The sequence below is a fragment of the Protopterus annectens genome, chromosome 1.part1 (assembly GCF_019279795.1).
Source record: "Protopterus annectens isolate FY-2018-M chromosome 1.part1, PAN1.0, whole genome shotgun sequence".
Taxonomy (NCBI): Eukaryota; Metazoa; Chordata; order Ceratodontiformes; family Protopteridae; genus Protopterus; species Protopterus annectens.
The window spans coordinates 1,634,581,248-1,634,600,641 of record NC_056726.1 but is presented as its reverse complement, the minus strand read 5'-3'; positions in this window follow the sequence as shown (position 1 = coordinate 1,634,600,641).

The following is a 19,394-nucleotide window of genomic DNA, read 5'->3' as shown; positions in this document are numbered from 1 at the left end:
TAATTTGCTAAGTATTCTTTTCAACTAAAGCCTGTTTTAGTCTTCATTTAAACTTGCATGCCCATGGCTAACTTGAAGAAGCACCATGCAACATATAGTCATGTGCACATCCGTTGTTTCTCCTTTTAGTTGTGGCCAACGGATATGCTAGAGAACTACTACAAAAAGATGTGAATTCAGGTCATTGGTAGTCTCAGTGCTCTTCCACAGCTCAGCGCTGTTAGGTTTGTAAATATCACATTGGATTGCTCCTTCTTCTAGCTCTGTATTCAATAATTTCAAAAGAATACCTAATACATTAAAAAAGAGATCTGCTCCCCTAAATTAAAAGGGTTTTTATTTCCACAAAAGGCTTTACTGCTACTGCTGCTGTAACCCCATAAAGATAGCAGCAGCTGTACTTCTGGTGTCTGTTTTCAGGAATAACTGTATTCTTCTTCTCCTTTCGGCTTTTTCCCATTTATTAACTTTTCTAAGAAATCAGTAATTTTCACCCCACAATTATGAAGGGACTGGATACTGGATGGATAATTAGTAAGTACTCAGAAAACTCTCTTTAACAAATCATGGGAGAATTGAATAGTACTGGAAGAGACAAGGAAGGATCTCACAGCACCGATTCACTGGTATAAACGATTGCTTGTATTTGTCATGTAGTAAAGGGATGCTACAACCAGACAAGCTTTTATTTCTTGTTTTTCCACTTTTTGTCATTTTATTAAAGGGTAATACCACTTCCTCATCCATTAAGGTTCCATTCTGTGTGTGTGTGTGGGATGGTGGTGGTGGCATCTTCTGTTACTTGTTTTAAAGGAAGGAGAACTTTGCTGCAGTTACCTGTTTGAATCCTCATACCTTTGTCATAAATTATACCTTAGAGATTCGGTATAGCTCCAGGACTAAATTTACAGCTGGAATCCTGTCCTGAATCCACAGCTATTCTTTGTGCTTTAGAATAGTTCTAATGACAAATAATGACCTGCTGGCTAAGACTTACCTGAATAATCTAAGTTGTTACATACAAGGGTAGTTACTATACTTCAATTTATTTATTTTATTTAACATTTGTTAACTGGGAAAGTCCAACTTGGAACAAAGCCAATTTTCAGTGGAACCTGAGGAGAAATGCTCCAGATGCATGTCTTTGTAATGTGGGAGGAAACTGGAGCACCCAGAGGAAACACACACAAAAGCAGGGAGGACATGCAGATTCTGCACAGAAAGCACCCCAGCCGAGAATCAAACCAGAAAATCTCTTGCTGTGAGGCAGCAACTCTACCGCTGCACCACTGTGCTGTCCAGTACATATCAACAAACAATATCTGTGAGGACTTCTCAGTAATCAGGTCCACATGCCTTTTTCTTAGGATTGTAGAGGATTGTACTGCTGTTGTCCATCTTCTCTCTTTGTTAAATTATGTTTTGATCTACAGGAAGGACCTGAGCTATAGTGGCATGAGACTTTCAGTTTGCTTTGCACCACTTGACAAGACATCCTTAGGTTTCATTTGGAAAAAAATGTTTCAGGCCATCTTTACATCTTTTGGGAAGATTGCATATGCAAATAAACAATTTCTGATTTATAGGACTACCTTCATGCCAGACCTCTCTCTTTGCTTTTAAAACTAGGGTCATGAAGATTCTTCTTGGCCACTGTATATTTTCTAATGTGTACTATTATCCACCAGATATCATGCCCCCAGTACACAGACATTTTGATGAGTCTGCCATATTGTATATATTGAGTTAACCCAAAAGGGCAAGTAAGTTTCAAGAGATAGTCACATCTTAAGTATATCAGTCATATGTGTAAGTATACAAGCTTTTATAGCTGCAGCTTTAGGTATAAAACTGCTGATGCTAAAATGCCTGCATTATAGCCTATTATAATGTGGTAATTAAATACTGGTGTGGGCTTGGCCATAATGAAGCTTGGTTAAATGTGCACTGAAAACAAGCATGCAAGTGAAATATAAGCAATGATTTACTTATTTACGTTTTTGTTAACCCAGTTAATTCCTTTAGATTCATAGTATTTTCGGTGGGGCCCAGGGAGGGGAATTATACAGATAGTGTAGAATTTATCAAGGGCATTAGGGAAAAGTGTTATGGATTCTTAGACATCTATTTCACCTACCACAAACTAAGGTACATGGTAACTTGTTTTACTATCATATGTGAGGGGCAACAGCTGGGGAGCACAACACGGCACTCTTGTAATACTGCACTATGGTGCCATTATTGGAGAGCACAGCACTGCTTGTAATACTGTACTATGGTGCCACTATTGGAGAGCTTAGCACAACACTCTTGTAATACTGCACTATGGTGCCATTATTGGGGAGCACAGCACAGCACTGCTTATAATACTGCACTATGGTACCATTATTGGTGAACACAACATAGCACTGTTTGTAATACTGCACTATGGTGCCATTATTGGGGAGCACAGCACAGCACTGCTTATAATACTGCACTATGGTACCATTATTGTGGAGCACAGCACAGCATTGCTTGTAATACTGCACTATGGTACCATTATTGGTGAACACAACATAACACTGTTTGTAATACTGCACTATGGTGCCATTATTGGGGAGCACAGCACAGCATTGCTTGTAATACTGCACTATGGTACCATTATTGGTGAACACAACATAACACTGTTTGTAATACTGTACTACGGTGCCATTATTGGTGAGCACAGCACTGCACTCTTGTAATACTGCACTATGGTGCCATTATTAGGGAGCACAGCACTTCTTGTAATACTGTAATGTGGTGCCATTATTGGGGAGCACAGCACTGCACTCTTGTAATACTGCACTATGGTGCCATTATTAGGGTGCACAGCATAGCACTCTTGTAATACTGCACTATGGTGCCATTATTGGGGAACACAGTACAGAACTGCTTACAATACTGCACTATAGTGCCATTATTGATGAGTACAGCACAGCATTGCTTGTAATACTGCACTATGGTGCCATTATTGGGGACACAGCACAGCACTGCTTGTAATACTGCACTATGGTGCCATTATTGGAGAGCACAGAAAAGTGTCTTGTAATACTACACTATGGTGCCATTATTGGGGAGCACAGCACAGCACTGTTTGTAAAACTGCACTATGGAGCCATTACCTGGGAGCAGAGCACAGCACTGCTTGTTATACTGTAATGTGGTGCCATTATTGGGGAGCACAGCACTCTTGTAATACTGCAGTATGGTGCCATTATTGGGGAGCACAGCACTGCTTGTATTAATGCACTATGGTGCCATTATTGGGGAACACAGCACAGCACTGTTTATACTACTGCACTATGATGCCATTATTGGGGAGCACAGCACTGCTTCTAATACTGTAATGTGGTGCCATTATTGTAGAGCACAGCACAGCACTCTTGTAATACTGCACTATGGTGCCATTATTGGGGAGCACAGCACTCCTGTAATACTGCACTATAGTGCCATTATTGGAACATGAGTCCAAGCATCAGGTATAGGAAAGTGGCCCATCACCTTCAGATCATAGCTCTGTCACTGGGTGCTCCCTGCCTGATGGGGAGACAACTGAACTGAATCTTTCAATAAGTATTAGCATTCTCATACTTTAGCCACTAGGTTTGATAGCATTTTATTGGACTGGAGTGATTTTCTTCTTGCATTGATTCATAACAAGAACAACCACATAAAATATGGTCAACGTTGTTGCTTTTTTATGTGCATTAATAAGATGCTGAGGCTTCAGTGTTAGTTTAAGTAGTTTATTGTATACAAATACATCAGGATGGATAGCAGAAACATTAAACTTAAATGAACTATCTGACTGACTACATACTTGCATGCTCATATTCTGGCTGCTCATTCAGAATGGCACTCTTGCTTGCATGTGCTCAGTACTTATATGCATGTGCTGACACACTGGAAAGCTTCTTAAAGGTATATCACACATACTCATCTACATCCTCCCTTTTTACTGAGCTGTCTCATCTAAACAATAACATTTGAATAGGCATGCAATTGTACAGACACTAATAAAGAAAAACAGTTATGTCCAGGTTGCCATGTATCTGGGAGTAGGTTTCAAGATGCGACCTGATCTCTTGACATAATAGTTTAGACTGGGTTTAGCAACAGGGACAGTTACTGGGGAATGTTCTGCTTCAGGAGTCTCAGGGATTTTCTCAGGAAAGGGGATTGCTGATGGAATGTCCTCTGGAACAAGAACATTGGACAATTTACTCTGAGAACTATAGTGTTTGTCACAGGCAAGATGCTGTAACACACTGGTTCAGACACTGGCAACAAATGCTCCTGATTTCATCTGAATTCCATTCCTTGTGATTCCACAATGTACAATCTTGACTCCTGACACAAACTTTTCACAAATCTGATGCGATCAAAACCTTTTGACATCTGCATCCTCATATCTCCTCTTTTTGTAAAGAATGGAGTGATTTGCTGATTTTATCATAATAAGACTTCTGGGACAAATGCTTTTTCAACAGTTGGGACTTTACTGCTTTGTTGTTCCTAGCACATGGAACCAATAAATTACTGGTGATTGGTAGTGTGGTTCTAGTTTGTCGACATAAGTTTCTGGGCAGGTGAACCAAGATGTTTATCATGAGGAATGTTTCTGAGATTTAACAAGTTGAGAAAAACCCTAGTATTGTCAAGTCTGGATTTCTCTAACAGCTGTTTTGCACTTTGAACTGCACATTCAGCCAAGCTGTTGGGCTAAGAGTATTCGGGACTACTCGTAATATGAACAAAGTCTAACATTTCTGCAAATATCTTGAACTGCTGACTTGTATACTTTGCACCATTGTCAGAAATAACTCTGTGTGGACTACCATGGACAGAAAAATGTCGCTTCAACTTAGTAATGACAGTACTGTAAGTTAGGTCGGGAAGTAGGTCAATCTCAATCCAATTTGATTGAGTCTATTAACCTAGTAATGCTGGCCATTTTGCTCAAAGATATCTGTGGCTACTGTCAACCAAGGTAGTTCAGGAATATGACTTAACTGAAATGGTTCTGTTGATGCAGATTTGCACTATTACATACTGAACAAGATGAAAGTACTTTCTCGATATCTCTTGACATAGAATGCCAAAACATTAGACCTCCCACCCTTCTTTTGGTAGAATCAGTTCCAGGGTGGCCACGATGCAAGATCTTAATATACACTTGTTGCAAGGATTTTGGAACAATCACTTTAGGACCTTTCATGATGATACCATTGTGTGACAAAATCTCATCACTGTATGAAAAATATGTTTGCACATCTACTGGTAAACAAGATTGCTTTAAAGGTCATCCTCAACTGATAAAGAAGTTTAGTTTCTGGGGAACTGGATTTGAAGCTGTGTGAGTTCTGAGCTCATCAAGACATGTGAAAGAAAAAATTCTCACTTCCATGACCTTAAAATCAAGTTGCTCATTGTTATGCTATTCTGTAGTTTTTCTGGACAATCTAGATAAAATATCAGCAAGAAACTTCCAACATCCAAACAAAATTGCCAAAAGCTCTTTCTCAATCTGGGCATGCTGTATCTCGGTTTGGGTAAGAGTTCTCGATGCATAGGCTACTAGTCTACCCTCTTGAAGGAAGACTGCACCTAGCCAAACTTAGAGCATCACAGGCTAGAGTGACTGGTTTGTGAACATCATAGCAGCTAAGAGTTGGTGGACTAGCAATTTTCTGTTTCAGGACATCAAATACTCTTTGGTGCTTTTCTTATCATGACCAAATTGCATCTTTGCATGTCAGCTCTCATAATGGTACTGAAAGTTGGCTTAAATCTGGAATGAACTTGCCTAGATAGTTGACCATGCCAAGAAAACGCTGTAGGGCTTGGACATTGTCTGGAGTTAGCATCTCAAGAATTGCAGTTTGCTGGAAGGAACTAGTTGTAACCTGAACTTGTAAACAAGTGGCCAATATAAGTAACTTCTCATAGCCTGAACTTGCACTTTGAGGATTCAGCTTAAGATTCATTTCACATGCTCTTCCAGAACTTTCTTGAGGTTTCTGTCATGTTCAACTTCACCATTGCCTCCTACTAGAATATCACCTACTATAGTAGCACATGGATAGCCCCCCAAAAATTGCTCTATTGCATGCTGAAAAACTTCACTGGCAGAATTTATTCCAAATGGTATTCTCAGAAATCTGTATCTTCCAAATGGCGTACTGAATGTGGTTAACAATGAAGATTTTCAGTCAAGCAAAATTTGACGAAATGAACTCTTTGCATCTAAGACAGGAAAAACGGTGTCATTTGGAATGAGGGCAGCAACATCTTCAGCTGTGCACATTGGATGATGAGGTCTTTTTAATGGTTTGTTCAGATCTCTTGGATCAATACATATTCTGATAGCATCTGAGCTTTTCTTATGAGCTCCTACCATGGAGGATACCCATTCAGTAGGTTCTTCTACTGGACAAATTACTCCTAGCTGCACCATTTTGTGGCTTGGCTTTGACTCTGTTCTGCATAGCTACTGGAACTTTCCGTGCTGGTCTGATATCTGGGTTGACCTCTGGGTCTAACTTAATAGAGTACATAACTGGTAGTTTGCCTAGTTTGTCTGCAAAAATATCAGCATACTGAGAAAAAATAGTTTGGGTGAAATTTGAGCTGTTGTCATTCAGGCTTACATAGTGAACTTCTTCATTAAATAAAAGCAGTCCCATTTTCAAACTGTCTCTGATTCCTAATAATGACTGCACATGTCTCTTGACTATGAAAAATTGCAAGTCATAGCTGTTCCCAGCAAAGTAACATGAAAGCACTACTGAGCCTTCTGTTTAAATCTCTTCATCCATAAGCAACAAGCTTTGCACACTTTGTCAAATCAAGTTGTTCTGCAGCTTTTACTCTAGCAAATGTTTCTGCTGACATAACATTTCACTTTGAGCCAGTACCTACTTTGAACTCTACAGGACTCCCATTAATCCAAACAGTACAAAGATTTCATTCTTTCCCTACAAATCTAATGCATTAACTGTTTCACCAAGCACAGACGCACCGTCAACATAAAAAGTAGGGTCACAGCTTTCTAATTGATCAACTTGCCTCTTGGAATGCCCTATTTTAATAAAAGAATATGGCTTATTTGATTTACAAAAGCTTTTGAAATGATTCCACTTATTGCAAGTATGATACTGTTGACCAAAAGCTAAGCTCTCTTTTGGGTTCATGATTTCCACCACTATTACCTCAGTTGTCAATAAAATTTGGTACTGCAGCTAACTTTGTTGGTTTATAGCTGGTATTAGAAGTGGAGGTAACATGAACCCTTTTTGCTTTATTGAGCATGCTCTGGAATTTGCTGGAAAGACTCAAGGTTTCCCAGGGACTGTTACAGGACCTGCAGTAGCTGCCATGTGCTTGGGCCTGTTTGTTTTAACCATGTGCTGCATACTATCAACATGAGCTTTGTCACTGTGCCTTCCACAGCTATTCTCATGTGTATGCATACTTGTGTGCTTTTCAGTAAGCTTGTATGTCTGACAAATCTCAGTGGCATTATTTAACATTAAATCACTATTTCAAAGCAAAATCTTTCTCAATGTGTCATCCTTAATACCACACACAAGCCTGTCTTTTATCAATTCAGCTCTCAAATCACTAAATCTGCATGTTAGCTTTGTTTCTCTAGTCAGTTATATATGCTGCAAAAGTTTCACCAGGCTTTTGATCCCTTGTGCAAAATAAGTGCCTTTCCATTGTAATATTCATTTGGGTGTTACACATTTCTCTAAATTTATGTTTTAAGCATTCAGAGTCTTCCCTTGTTTCAGTTGGTACCACTATATAGAGGTCTCCCCCCTCCTCTGCAAACACAGCAGGGGCATACACAAATGAATGCCCTCTTTTAATGGCCTCTAAACCAGCTACATTAAGCAGAATTAATGCTTTTGTATGTGCATCTTTGTCAGAAAAAGAAGCCTGTATGAAAATATCATATTCCTGCTCAAACACTCTCCAATTTTCTGCAGTATTGTTATCAAACACAAGAGGTGCGGGTCTGCGAGATCCTTCTGCCATGCCCACAAAATATAGTAGAACACAATGCAAAATGGCCCTTGTAATTATGTATGAACATTCACACACCAGGTACTTGTAATAATATTTAATTGCACAATAAGCTTTTTGAAATAATGTACACTGTGAAATATGCCTTGAAATAACTGTACTTTGCAAAATATTGTTTCAAATTACTGTAATTTGTGAAATAACTGCATTGTAATATTGCACACACTTGCAAGCAATTTGCACACCAGATATTTTGAATAGCTTCAGCTAGTGCGAAAGGTAGCACATAGCAAAAAAAATATAGTCATTTTCCCTTTTTTGTACATTTTATGCAATTTGGATAGTGTTTCAAACATTTTTGTAACTATTTTGAATATTTTTATCAATATGTCGCACTTTAGGACATTTCGTTAAATAAGAAATTTGTTTTGAGCATTCTGAGTGCTTTGTTTTATATTTCTAACAAAAGAAATAATTTAAGCAAGTTTTAGTACCTGGAATTCATTTCTGACCCATTTTACGAGTCGTTTGAGCAGTACGAATGATCCAGTCCAATATATTTCTCCAACTTTAACCGGTTGCCTCATGGCTGTAACTCTGGATCCCACTTTTGACACCATGTCACTTTTCTTACGTGCATTAAGAAGATATTGAGGCTTGGGTGTTTTTTAAGTAGTTTATTGTATACAAATACAGCCGGATGGATGGCAGGAACAGTAAACTTAAACAAACTATTTAACTAACTGAATGAATACATACCTGCATGCTCACACTCTGGCTGCTTATTCAGAATGGCACTCTTGCTTGCATGTGTTCAGTACTTATATGCATGTGCTGACTCAGTGGAAAGCCTCTTAAAGGTATATCACACACTGATACAGAAATGTGACAGAACTGTAACCTGGGCATGCCAAAGGGTGACTGCCATGGGTGCAAGCTTCTAGGGATGTGTAGTCCAGTTGGTAATGTGAAAGCACCGTACCAACATTCTGTTCATTCGTTTAAATAGTCTCAGTAGTTTAAATGAATGAATGGTGTGATAGTGAAGTATCAAGAACTGCTGCTTTGCTGTTTTTTTTTTATTTGTTCTTTGTTTTTTACTTTTGTATAAGGAGGCTGACTAGGGTGCCAGTATAGCTAGCTACTATTTCAAATTCTAATGCACAGATGTAGCATAATTATACCATTTTGTACCTATTTTCATTTACTAAGATAGCAATATAGTCTGTCAGCAAGTAGAAGTTCAAATAGTCTTCAAAATGTACAAAATGTCTTTCTTGTCTGCATTGTGTTAGTAAAAATTATGGACTTTGTGTGATACCTATGAGTGTGATTTTCTTTTCAAGTTTTTCACGTAATATTAAGAGTATGACTAGAGTGTTACTGTTCATATGCGAATTAGTTGTTTAAGCAAGTGTGTGTTTTGTGTGTGTTTGTGTGCATATCTATATCTGTGTGTCTATTGTGTCTGTGTTTGTAGCTGACTCAGCCAGGAAGCTAGTCATCTGTTGTTCTAGGCATTTTGGAAAGCCGTGACAAGTTTCTTCTTGCTTGAATCCAACCATACCCTGCCTTCATGGACTAGAACTCTCATTTTATAATTTTGATTCCAGTAGAATGCCTCCTAATATTTTTGGCTGCATTTGTTGATTATGGTTTTGAGTGAAACACAAGTCTTCAATTTTGCTTATTAAGTATGCAACTGGCCAGAAAATGGAAATATAGTGCAGTCACCTTGTCTATCATTATAGCTTAGGCTGTGGTCAAAAGACTGAGACCCACTTGTTTCTCTTTTGACTTTGGATGACTACAAGAGTCCCCTGCTGAGTTGTCTTATATCAGGTAGAGGGATCTGCCCAGCAAACTCTTCCTGGGGGTATGTAAGGGTGTACCCCACACTTCTACGAGGGTCTTCCATCATCACTAACATCAGAGGACCACCATCAGAAAGGTGGAATGGTCCCTTCCTTTTCTGAGTGCTTTCCCACCACTTGACTGAAGGAAAGGTCAGACTAATTTTCATTTCTATATAGTAGCCTTTTTGCATTATTTTTCTATTTGAAAAAGTAATTAATTGACCTTTGGCATCATAATCATATCACTTTCAGTTTTGTGTGAAACTATCATTTCTCTTTTGAAATATTCAGGATTTTGTTTATAGCCTTACCAAATTAAACAAATGTAAATAAATGTATTTTAACCTATACTGGTATGGAGCACATTCTCGGCTGGGCTTGGGAGTGCCTTCTGTGTGGAGTCTGCATGTCCTCCCCGCAGTTGGGTAGCATTCAAAAGACATGCGTGCGTAAATGGGCATGCCTTCGTTGAAGGTTGAGCGTTGAGCTGGCACCTCGACGTTTCATAAAAATCTACTGCCAATCATTAGCAGACCGGAGTTCCGCTGTGGCGACCCCTTACCAGGAAAAGCCGAAAGACAAACAACAACAACTGGTATGGAACACAGAATCATTATTTAGATGCTTTCTGAAATATGCCTTTCACTAGAAGGTCATATCTTCTCACCAGACCCAACTTGAGATAAAAAGACATATAAGACTAGAGGAGATCTGAAACAGCAATACCTATAAACTGTCTTCACTAGTAGTTCAATTTGTTTAATTAAGTCCGTCATTGTCCAGTTCTTAAGGTCGTAGCTATTTTCTCTATCATTTATGCAAACTGAAAAAAAACTGAGCTTATCTTTCTTGTAACCCTTGCATTTATGACTTGTCCTCGGTCTTGTGCCATACAGAATGCAACCACACACTAGAAGACTTCTTCAATTTAATTCTTCCTGTCCAAGATCAGTACTTATACCTGTTTTTAGACTCCAGCATCGATTTGTTCATTGACTTGCACTTCACATTTGTATGTCCTATAATTAAAAAATACTACAGCTTGGATAAATGCAAAATGTGAGGGTGTGATACTGACTGAAAGCCATATATCTGCTTGAGAAATGAATCCAACAGCAGATGAAACAAGGCTAAAGCCCATTTGTAAAGTAGAAACAGATACAGACCTCTTATTCTCAGGAATTTCTGAAGGGAGACTAATCATCTCATAGAGTGATCAAACTCCTCCCTGGCCATCATCTTTCAGGTTGATGAAGCAAATTGATGAAATCAAGAGAAGCAGCTCAGACCTTTTCCAACCACTTGGAGAACTGACAGAACCTCCCACAAACATATCCCTGCATCAGTACCACCCAGCAGTTCTCACCAACAACTAAAAGCGGACACATATTTTCTGTCTAATCTGCTGACCTTCACACTCCTAACATTTTTTAAAGACATCTTTGTTTGGGAAGCAACTGGTGGGTTTTATCCTAAATTTGAAACTGTGTGAGGCCTCTCTGTCAGCTCCATTACAACCCATGTTTAATTTTTCTGTTGCCACTGACATCTTTCCATTTCCCTATGATCCTACTATATTATCCCTATTACCAAATCCTGATCTTTAACTCCATTTCTAACCTTCATCCTGTCTCCCTTTCTTCAGTTTTTAATAATACATTAGGAAAGCTGCCCTTTCTGTTAACCGTTTGAAGTGTTGGGACTCACTAGAGAGTCTCAGAAAGCCGAGACCAAATTGCCAAAAAATGGGTTACATGTGCAAAGTCTGAGAAAGCCATTTCCTCTAATATTCTTTTTTCTCCAAGATATGGCAATCTTGGAGTTAGTATATATAAGTATGGGGTGTGACAGGGGGCTTGCCCCTCACATCAGGGCGTGCAGGGGGATTAACCAAGGTGAAGGTAAGAATTTCTGTTGCACTTAAAACACAGTACAAAACTACCTATTTCATCACCAGTGATGCACACAACCCAGGGAGAGGATTACTCTTTCATGTCTGAAATATGGCCTATCCTTGCTCTCATATCCTGGCTATGGCCTACCCTTCCTCTCACAATCTTTGCATCACAAAACTGCATATTGAACAAAATAAAATCTGCTATTTTGTGGTTCCCTCTCCTTAAAGGGAGCATTGTTCTCCATTCTACAAAGAGCCATCAATCTCCTTGTGACATTGATATTTAGACATTAATTTCGGAAGCTACCTCTTACTTAGAAATACCTTGTGCCTGAGAACACCTATTCACTGTCTGGATTCAGAGCTCATTTGTCTTTTAACCTACTTTCCAGTATGCCTTATCCTCTGGATAATAGTCCTTTTCATACTTAGCCCTGAAAATATAGAATGACTTTGCATCACAAATAAATTACCTCATGACCCTTTCTGCCTGTCAGAAGTGCTTATAACACTTCTTCAATATTTACTATATCTTGTGCACACTGCGAAATTATCTAATTTCATTTTCTGCCCTTACTTTTCACACCTCTTGCTAGTTCCCCTTCAAATTCTGTTTCTCTCTTTACTTTGCTAACCTTTGTCTTTTCTCCATTTGAAGTCTGTTTCTCTTTTTACTTTGCACATACTTATGTTGTTTCCTCTATCTGGGAAAGTATTCCCACACAAATAAAAGACATCTCGTCTTATTCTGAATTTAGAGTTCAACTAAAGGCTTAATGTCTGCCACTGGCCAAATGTCATTGCTGTTCATCTAACCATATCACCTAACCAGAGATCCATCATACTCTCTCTCTCTGGCCGTCCCTCAAATGAATCATTCAACTGCCCCAATCTATCTTTCTCACTCACATAAACTTCTGATTAACATAAATGTGAACTGACTTGATTTTCTGTAAATAATGTACATCTTAAATTGCTCCATATATTCTTGTTTTGTTAATTATATATTACTGATATATATATATATATATATATATATATATATATATATATATATATATATATATATATATATAGCACACACACACACACACACACACACACACACACACACACACACACACACAGACACACACACACACACACACACACACACACACACACACACACACACACACACACACACACACACATTTTGTATTCTCTTGCTGTGTCTTCCCAAATGTAATGTTGACTTTTTCTGTATGCCCTGGGTGGAGACTGACATTGGTCACTTGTGATCAGGGTTCTACCTCAGTTCGCAAAGTTGAAACAACTAAATAAATAAATCAGACTTGCAGGTTTATGGCCCTCTGGAGTTCTACTTGAACAATACATTAAATGATTGATCCTGTTGCCAAAGCTCATGATTTTATTTACCCCTGCCCTTTTCACTTTTCCTGCATAATTTAAAAGGTTTTCTACTTCTCTGTTTACACTCTTTCATGAAACTCAGACACCTTATTAAGTTTTGCTACTGACACAATGCACATTTTGGTTTTATTTATGTCATATGTATTTTGTTTATTGCTGCCATTTGATTACCTGCACTGCACAGTTAGATACAGTTTTATTTATTTTTACTAATAGTTTGTTGACCAGGTTAATCCCACTAAGTCAATGCCCTCTTTTCATGGGAGACCCAAGGAGGTATTCATACTGACTATGGTAAATTAGGCCAGGGCACTGGGGAACTTCCCCTGGTTTTTAGAATAAGTGCTGTGGGTTCTTTTACATCCACCTAAGCTATCAAAAACTCAGGCAGATTTGGCTTTGTTTTAACATCCCATCCAAAGGATGGATTTTTAAAATGAAACACACACCAACAATGGAAAGTCAACAAATGGACCATAAGCATAAACCACTTATTAACGTAAAAACAACTGGTTAAGCATGTTCGTCTCCACTAAAATCAAAGAGATTTGCTCAGAATATTTAAAACACATAAAACTCAAACCTTAAAGACAAACCATTTCAAAACATGTGATGGCTCTATATTAGTTTGCCGAAAGTTATTTTCACCAAACACCTTTCTGTCGACCCCTGTTCAGCGAAATTCACATCCATGATTCTCTGAATTTACCAAGGGAAGGAAACAATTGCCCTGCAACACCACAGAACCCAAACCCACCTAAATCAAACCCACCCAAGTGGGGGGGCTTCACTCTCACACCCATCTTACTATATATATATATATATATATATATATATATATATATATATATATATATATATATATATATACCACCTTCAAGATCGGACTACAGTGGAGAAAAGGGCAAAGTTGTGTTGTTGGCCAACCACTTACTTGACTTTGGTAAGCTCAGAGAATTGCAGAAGTGATTTTCACTGAATAGGGGTTGTTAGAAAGGTGCTCGCTGAAAATAACTTTCGGCAAACTAATATAGACCCACATGTGACAGCCCTGACTGATCACTGTGGTTTTAGAGTCAGAGTCATAAAAATCTGCTTGACTAGTATTCATTTCTAAACTGTAATAGCAGCTTCATCACACACACACACACACACACACACACACACACACACACACACACACACACACACACACACACACACACACACAAACACACACAAAATACAGATGCTTGCCATGCTTAAAATGACTATATATGTTGAAGTGAATCCAGAGGGAAAATAATCTTTCTCAGACCAAAATATTTGTGGTTTTGACCATAATACTTCTGTTTATCTGCTTTATTTTTTCAAATCATGCAGGTATGTAGACTGGACCCTTGAACACATTGCTGATCATCATGTAGTTACAACTAAACAAGTACATTTAAGTAGACGACATAAGTTCAGTAATAAGTACCAGACAAATCTTTAAATTCAAAGGCATCAATTTCTTCAATAAATATTAATGTATAAACATTATTAAGACATAACAGTAATGTACTAGAACAGTGCCCACCATAAAGCTGTAGCACAAACCACTGGGAATTGGTTATAAATGTTAACATACTGTCATAATCCCATTATTGCACCTACCTATGTGTCATCTGTCTTAGAGAAAAGGATAACAATCTGCTGCCATAACTTAAATTCCCAGAGTCTCCCAGCACTATCGACACGTTTCATGCATCTTATCCCAAGCATATAATGTCTGATTTCACGTGCTACTTTGCTGTTGAGTTATTTTTATTAAATTCTTGCTATTAATTTCAAACCTTTTCATAACACAATGGTGTTCCCTTTTAGTTTTAACAGTATCTCTGTTTCAATACTGTTTATATTCTTCATGCTATTTAAATAATGCTTTTGCATTCTATTACTTTGTTCTATAGCTTTGTGCTTTTATTATTTTATGACAGCATAACATAGTAGTATATTAAGATAGTGAATATATCCATCTATATATATATATATATATATATATATATATTTATATGAGTGACATGTAAAAATCGACATTCAAAATGTCAACAGCTCAACACACATGCTCTGAGCATAACCTGAAAGCATACAAACTGAAAAACAATGTTTTTTGTAGGGCAGCAAGCCCCCCCCCAAACCCCCCTCACAACCCCTGATAATTATATATGCTAACTCCAAGTTTGCACATTCCCAAGGGAAAGGGCATATTCCCCAACTTCATGTATTGTAGATCTCATACACATGTTGACTGGCTGTCTTGTTGACCAAACTGTGTCAGCAAAACAGATGTCTACTTAAGTCACACTACACTAAAACGAGTGCAACCATATACACAAATTATATATATGTACATATAGATATATATATATATATATATATATATATATATATATATACACACACACACACACACACACACACACACACACACACACACACACATTCCATTTGAGGTACACCCTTATATTCCCCCCAACCCCATGTCCCTCTTGTATATTGCTAGCCTTGTACTCATGCACTTGTTCAGCATTGCACCTCTTTTCCTTATGCATACCCCTTCTACTTTGCTCTTTATGCAGTCTGCTGCCTTCTCTTTCTGCAGCTGCTACTTGCCAAGATGCTGGTACAGTTATTCCTCCTGTTTATTTGCTCTAAATTCCTTCCACTAGCTCGTACTTTTGGCCTTGTCCTTTCAATCAAATATCTTTCTCTAGATAAACTTCATCCACAAGTATCCTCTTTAAAGGAAACCCCCTCCCTCTTTTGTTTAACTCTCATCTTGATCTATCTGAACCGATTGTTTCTGATGCTTTTCTGAGGTTGCTTTGACCCTCATTGTGGTGTCTAATTACACTGCCCAGTAGGGATAGTTACCTTACTGCTCATAACACCTGTGTTCTCTCCCTCTCTCTCTCTAGATGGGGAATTCACAGAGGAAAGGTCCTGGCTTTCAGGTTCTTCACCTGGGATCCACCTAATCCAGATACTGTTATTCCTTGTCCTTGTTAACATTTTGTCCTCCTTCAGCCTATAACCGTCCATGTCCATGCACATGAACATTTGATTTTTTCTGGCAATCCAGACAGGATTCTGCTGTCCCTCCATAGCTTTGTAAGAGTCGCTGGGTAAATTATGTTGTTTGGATACTTTATCTGTAGAGTTTCGCTTTGAAGGCATTTGCTGAATAGTCAAGTACTAGGCTTTCTTGATAATTACCTTGTGTAAGAATTATTTTCCTTTTTCTGGCTAGCATCAGTCATTCTTTAACTGAATAAAGAGTGAGGACATCTTACACATGCCAGGACTCTCCCTTTTTGTGGTGAACATTCTACCTCCATGCATTAACTTGCTTTTCTTATCTGGCTTTTGGAGAAGACCTGTAAAAATCTTACTTTTTAAAAGAAATGAAATAAAGTAAAATAAAATCAGTGTATGCAATAGTTTCAGGTACTCTGAACCGTCAGATGTTTTACCTCCAAGATCTCTTCTCCATTGAGTATGTTTGTCTTTTAAGAACTCTGTCTGTTTCAAGTGGATGTTTTTTTTTCTCATGCCAACTGATAACATTTTCAGCATCATTCAGCCTAGTTTTGACATTCATCTCCTTGTTTTGAATGCCTTCTATTTGTTTTGGCTGTCTACTATATTCTTCAGGTGTATAACATCTTCAGCTAATCCAAAAAAGAGCTAATTACTTCTGTCATCTAGTCTTCCAGGAAATCATCCATATTTGTTTTTACCATTGGTTTCATATTGTTTTATACCTTCAGTGGTTGTGTATCTTTGGGAAGTTATTTTTTGTCCAGTTTAGGTAATTTTTATTTTATTTCTGTCTTTTCTTCCATACCTGCTAACCATCAAGCCTCCTGCATTTGGATTCTGCCCATTCATTTCCTCAAACGAGGCATTCCAACAGTAGTACAGGGGCAAGGGCTAGGGTGATCCAGAGGGGTCACCACACAGACTGCTGTCAGGTTGTGCCCTTTCTAGCATCATAGCAAACATGGTGTTCTTCCTATGACCCTAATCCCTCCCCCTAGGACACGAGGACATAATGTGGTATAACTTGCATCATTCCATGACCCACTACAGCCTTCCCATTCAAAGATGCTGACCAATATACCTCCACTTGTGTGGCTTGGTGTATTCCATACATGGCCCAGGATTACCCCAATGCAATGTCACCCCTACTCCAAAGGTTTGTGGTATTGTGGGTAACACCATGCTCCCCTCTCTCAAGATGGTCACAACTGTCCTCCCCTTTTCATCTCCAACAGACACCCAATCTGCTAATTGAATTCATGTTGACTGGGCCATAGTCAGGGTTTTATGTACTTATAGCATTGGACCTCACACTTTGTTATCCATTTTATACCCAGAAATGTAACTTATAGTGATTAACTATCATGGAGTACTGAAGCTTTGCTGGCAATCTGTCATGAGCTTGACCCCCCCCCCCAAACACAGTTTACTGTTTATTCTGCCAGTTCCAAAATTAGTATACAGTCATAATCATATTATTGCACCTGTATGCCATCTACATTATTGGAAAAAAAACTCAAACCATAATATAAGTGACCAATAAGGCTCAGAGTATTGTTTGAGCAGTTTACATGCTTTATCTCAAACACAGTATTGTTCTGCCTGTCAATCTATTGTTCCCTTCTACTGATGCATAGGTAACATGGTGTAATTTCTGTGCTTAAATTTAAAGTTTATTTTAAAGAATATATTTTACGGGGAACTGAATATTATTTCTTGCAAATGCAGTAATCAAACCATTGAGGAAAGGGTATGAATGGATGTTGGTTTTGTGCCCATTGTAAGCCATTTGAGGGTGAATAGTGATATACTGTATTGACTGAAACTTAAGTAACCAGATGGGGTACCATAACATAAGGTGTCTGCAGGAAGTTCTGCTTACGAGGAAGACCTGAGACCTGCTGGGGGTTGTGTTCACTGTATTTCTGATACCTGCACAAAGGAAGGCAGTATTATGGGATAGGAGAGCACTAAGTCAGTCATTCAGAATAGTGCACCTACCTAGTAAAAGCACTTTTTGTTTAGTGCCCATGGTTGCCTGTTATGCATGGTAATAAGTGTTCCAGATGTACCTTTCAAAAGTGGAAGAGCTGTCCAAACTTAATTTATAGACACACTTTGCTGCCAGATCTGCTAGTATTTTACTGGGCTGCAGAATTTTCTTTTCTCACTATGGAAGAGTGAGCTTTCATTGGTAAACATTGCCACATAGTTAATGTAGAACAATAATGACGTGGATATTGGAAGTCGTTCACTCGTAATAACAGCAGTCATTTAAAGTCTGACTGTGATCAGTTCCATATCCTTATGTACAGATGGAATGCTGTATGAGTATAACTCTTTAGTATCACTTTCCTTTACTAAGAAGGTAGACTCCCAACAACTATATGTCAGAAATACAGACCAGTAAAACACATAAAGACTCTTCTCACTAGTCTTGTATCTGCATACGTAATAGATGAACAGATATACCTAGTACTGTAATACTGCTCTCCATGTATCTCATAAGCAGGATGGTTTTGTTGATATTGCAGACTGAACAGTCATGTATTCTTTTCTATTTGTTACAGCATCTGTAGACAGCAAGATGACTGTTAATGAAACCACAGAGAAAGGCACAAGAAGGTTTCAAACAATATCAGCACTGTGGAATAAAATTCCGTGCTTCATCAAACAAATGAAAGAAAAAGGTACGGTTATTACTCAGAATACTAGAATTTTGTCATATAAAGTAAATCAGTATGACTAAAGATGTATTCATTCTTACTGTTGATCAGGTATATAAGGAACAGTTTTAATAGCCCTAAGTACAGTTAGTTGACCAAATGACCACTTAGAAGTACATAAGATGATGGAGAATGGAGTCAGAAGTATCTTGATTGGTCATGTCTGAGCATTACATTCCAACTGCTCAGTTGGAAACAACCCTCATAAAAAAGCAAAACAAACAACAACAACAATAAAAAAAAATGCTAACCCATAAGTCTAGTGGACATTAAATAGCCATTTTTAAAAGCAACCCAGGAGCAATGTCTAAGTGACCTGCTCAGAGGTACTCAGCAGGCAAATATATACTGTGAGAATCAAACCCAGGACTGCTGTAGAGTGATGTA